At 45.7% G+C, this 4,262-nt stretch overlaps 1 long non-coding RNA gene across 2 annotated transcripts in view; it reads right to left on the bottom strand.

Moving 5' to 3' along the window:
• LOC127004674 (uncharacterized) overlaps window positions 1-3,917 on the bottom strand; it is a 14,602-nt gene extending 10,685 nt beyond the window's left edge. The window contains exons 1-2 of one of the 2 annotated variants that reach the window (XR_007757914.1): window positions 3,762-3,917; window positions 1,781-1,953 (exon numbers count right to left, since the gene is read on the bottom strand). This is a non-coding gene — a long non-coding RNA (uncharacterized LOC127004674). The remainder of the gene's footprint in view (window positions 1-1,780; window positions 1,954-3,761) is intronic. The other variant, XR_007757915.1, reaches the window with a different exon arrangement.
• Window positions 3,918-4,262: the final 345 nt, after the last annotated feature.

The raw sequence follows: 4,262 nt of genomic DNA, 5'->3' as shown, positions 1-4,262 counted from the left end.
TTAGGAGCAGCGAGTAGCGGGCTTTTTTTTATTTTTGTTTCCTCTTTTTGTGGGTGCCCTTGAGCTGTCTCCTTTGTTGTAAAAAAAACAAAAACGCAATGACATCAAAAGGTAGGCACATCACAGAGCCTGAAAATTCACACCAGGGGACAGTTCACGTGTTTTTTTGTGTGTGTTTTTTTATAGCAAGGGAGACAGCAAAAAAAAAAATACAGGAACAAAACAGGCTCGCTAGACGCTGCTCCAACCAAAAGAGAAAAAAACAGAGCGAGGAACCGCGGAGGAGAGCTCAACCAGTCACTGTTCGAGTCATATATGTAGTCTTTCCAGCGGCGCGCGTCAACTGAAGTCTTCCCCGCACTTGGGTCTGCCCGTGAAAATGAAAATAGCTGCTTCCTTTTGATGTCGCCGGGGAAAGGAAAACGATTGTGCATAAATTCCTGCCGAGTGCTAGTCCCGCGCCAGCTGACGACCGCCTGGGGAGTTGAGGGCAGGGGAGGAGGTGAAGAGAGAGGAGGAGGTTGCAGATGGAAGAGGGGAGGGGAGGCGAGGAGAGGAGGAAAGGACCGGGGAGAAAGCAAGGCGAAAAGAAGAGGGGAAAAAGGAAAGACGAATTAGGGGAGGAAGCACAGATAGAGGAAGGGGCAAAAAGAGAGAAAAGAGACATAGTGAAGGAGAAGAGAAAGTGAGGAGGAGGAGAGGGAGAAGGAAGGCAAGGAAGGGAGAGAAAGCAAAGGAAAGACGCATAGTAAGGGAGGAGGCAAGAGGGGAAGGAGAGAAGGTGAGAGAAGGAGGGAAGACGAAGAAGGGAGGAGAGACGAAGCGAGGGAAGAGAGAGAGAAGGGAGGAGGCACACTTGACAAAGACAGTGGGGGGAGAGGAAGCTTAGTTTAGGAAGGAAGGAAAGCGAGGAAGAAGGGAAGGAAGGAAGGAAAGCGAGAAAGAAGGAAAGGAAGGAAGGAAAGCGAGAAAGAAGGGAAGGAAGGAAGGAAAGCGAGAAAGAAGGGAAGGAAGGAAGGAAAGCGAAGGAAAAGGAAAGGAAGGAAGGAAAGCGAGGAAGAAGGGAAGGAAGGAAGGAAAGCGAGGGAGAAGAGAAGGAAGCAAGGAAAGGCGAGGGCAGAAAATTAGTTCCCAGGGCCCCACAAGACTCCAGCCTCCTCCAAGTCGTTCCCGCCCTTACCTTCGCCTCCTCCACCTCTCAACTCTTTCCTCCCTCCCTCCCTCCCTCCTCCACTCGGCATGAATCTATAATGCTAAAAGTGAAGACATTAGATTACCGCAGGTGCCGGATAATGTGCGATTAGGGGAAGCTTGTGCGGGAAATTAGAATCTCATGAAATTAAGAGTAATGAGCGGGCCATGAATTTTAAGTACGGGGAAGAAAGATGATGATAATGATGATGATGATGATGATGATGATGATGATGATGATGATGATGATGATGATGATGATGATGATGATGGTGATGATGGTGTTAAAGTGATGTCCCGTATGAAAGAGACAGATAGATAGATAGATAGAAAGACAGGAAAAAAGAAAGAGAAATAAGGAAGGAAAAAAGAAAAGGAAAAAATGAGAAAGCGAGAAAAAAGGAGAAAGGAAATAAAGGAAAAAAGAACGAAAAAGAGAAAGTAGTAGTAGTAGTAGTAGTAGTAGTAGTAGTAGTAGTAGTAGTAGTAGTAGTAGTAGTGTCACGGTATAGCATCTCTCCTTATACACCTGTCAACACAAATTCACTAACCCCCTTCTCGTCACAGGTAAAAAGGGTCTCCTGCTCACCTGTCTAGTTCCACCGAGCCTTCTCCGTCTTCCTGTGGCGGTGTATAGTCCTGCTGGAGGCGTTCTACTGGGCTAACTGATGCTGGGGCTACGCTGGGACGGACAGCTGATCATTGGTGGTCTCTTGCCTCCTCCGATTGTTTGTTCCACGTATTTCTTCACAAGTCTCGTCCCTGAAAATGTACGGTGTATGATCATTAGAACATAGGACTTCATTGTATTAGTCTGATTATCATTTCTACTTTCTTTGCACACTTCGGACTTGAAAAAAAGAATTGTGGTTATTAACATCAGCACACAGACTTCATTGTATTAGTCTGATTACCCTTTCCTTTTTTTTCACAGCCAGGGAAGCAGCTCATTGGCAAAAATAAAGCCCGCTAGACGCTACTTCGACGAAAGAAAAAAAAAAAAAGAGGCCAGAAGAGAGGTCAATTTCGGGTGGAGAGGCGTCTTGATACTTTCGCTTTTAATTCATGCTGTGTGTCTACTGCGGGCCTTAATTCATACGTTTTTAAATTAAACATATTTGGTAATCCGCGAGCTAATCACAGAACGACACCCCAAGGTAATAATAACAGCCGCCGCTTCGCCCTTCATCCACTAACCATTCTGGCGACACCTGGCAATGAAGGCACAACAGCTGCTCGGGTTTCGGAGCTTCAAAGCGGCGCAAGGGTTCCCAAGCGCCATCAAGACCTCCCTCCCTCGCTTACGGAGTTCATACAAGCACCATCAAGACCTTCCTCGCTTACTGCCAATAGCTGCGTCAATGGTAACAGGCGGACGATAATACGACTCAGGCTCTGTTAATACACACGGCGCCCCTTGTTGCTCCTGCTGCTGCCCTGCGATTCAATGGGCTTACTAATGTCACGAGTTATATTTCCACCCGCGCCACTCTCGGCATCTGTTCCTGGTTATCTGCACTGTCATTTACCCTTCAGTTCCGCCCTCTCAGTGTCACGAAACTAAGCTCAGAACATTAATAACTTTCCAGCAAGAAACCCAGAGAAAATGAGTCAATCTTAAACAGGTTAAGTTACTCACTGATCCCTCGTGTATTGTCATTCGCGCACAAAGTCCACCCTCTCGATGTCGAAACTAAGCTCACATTACCAACTTCCCAGCAAGATAATGACCCAGAGAAAATGCGTCAATCTTAAACAGGTTAAGTTACTCACTGATCCCTCTTGTATTGTCATTCACGCACAAACTCCACCCTCTTAATGTCGAAACTAAGCTCAGAACATTAATAAGTTCCCAGCAAGATAATGACCCAAAGAAAATGCGTCAATCTTAAACAGGTTCTTAAGTTACGCACTGATCCCTTATGTGTATTGTCATTCAAGCACACATTCCACCCTCGATGTCGAAACTAAGCTCAGAACATTAACAACTTCCCAGCAATAAAACAAGCTAAAGAGAATGTGGGAATGTTACTTCTTAAACAGCTGCGTAGTCAATAACGACCCAGTGATCTCATGCTCTTTGTAGCGTCATTTACATTGAAACTCCGCTTTTTCAACGTTACAAAACTTAAGTTCAGAACATCAACAACCTCGCTGTAGTTTAACAACCCAAAGAATGTCACGTGAATGTTACTAAGACAACAGTTTCGTACAATATAACCACCCACTGTTCACTAGTCCGTCCTCAGGTTAGAGCAAGGTTAGAATGCAATTTCTCCATTAAAAGCTTCTCTGAACCTAACCCTTCCGTAGTCATTAATAAGTGTCAGTGGCAATACCTTCCCCGTCTCTGCCCGGTGGTGGCGCTGCAACAACCCTCTGGCCATCACGTCCCTCACATTCACTCTTACCCATCTCAATCCCATACAAGGATCTCATCACTAAAATAAGTGTCAGTGGCAATACCTTCCCCGTCTCTGCATGCCCGGTGGTGGCGCTGGAACAACCCTCTGGCCATCACGTCTCTCACATTCACTCTTACCCATCTCAATCCCATACAAAGATCTCACCCACTTCTATACGGCCTCAGCATCCTCGGCGTCTGATACCATACTCCTCTACTCTTCTTCTTCCCCTTCTTCTCACACAGCCACCAGGAACACCAGATTTGAGGACCAGCTTGAAGGAGTAGCGCTGACCCGTCCCCTCCCGTCCATGGCCACGAGAACACTAGGAAGAAACAGCGAGGTATATGAGGCTTCGGAGAGTGGGTCGTGGATTCATATTCCGAGCAAGACCATCAACGACCCTCACGTAGTTTGAAGGCGAATACTTATAAAATCCTGAACCGTATTTTGACCTCGTGGCGTTTTAGCATTGTCGTTATGGAAGTAAAAGAATAGAAAAAAATAGAAATACGGAAGAACAGAAGCATAGAGAAAAGTTAATGTAATGGAAGAATGTAATGAGTTAATGTAATAGAAATAGAGGAAGAAAAAAAGAATGAGAAAGAAATAAACGAATAAACTAGAGAGAGAGAGAGAGAGAGAGAGAGAGAGAGAGAGAGAGAG

This window comes from Eriocheir sinensis, chromosome 28 (genome assembly GCF_024679095.1).
Source record: "Eriocheir sinensis breed Jianghai 21 chromosome 28, ASM2467909v1, whole genome shotgun sequence".
Classification (NCBI taxonomy): Eukaryota; Metazoa; Arthropoda; class Malacostraca; order Decapoda; family Varunidae; genus Eriocheir; species Eriocheir sinensis.
The sequence above is the reverse complement of the archived record's forward strand: the minus strand, read 5'-3'. Positions and strand labels throughout refer to the sequence as shown.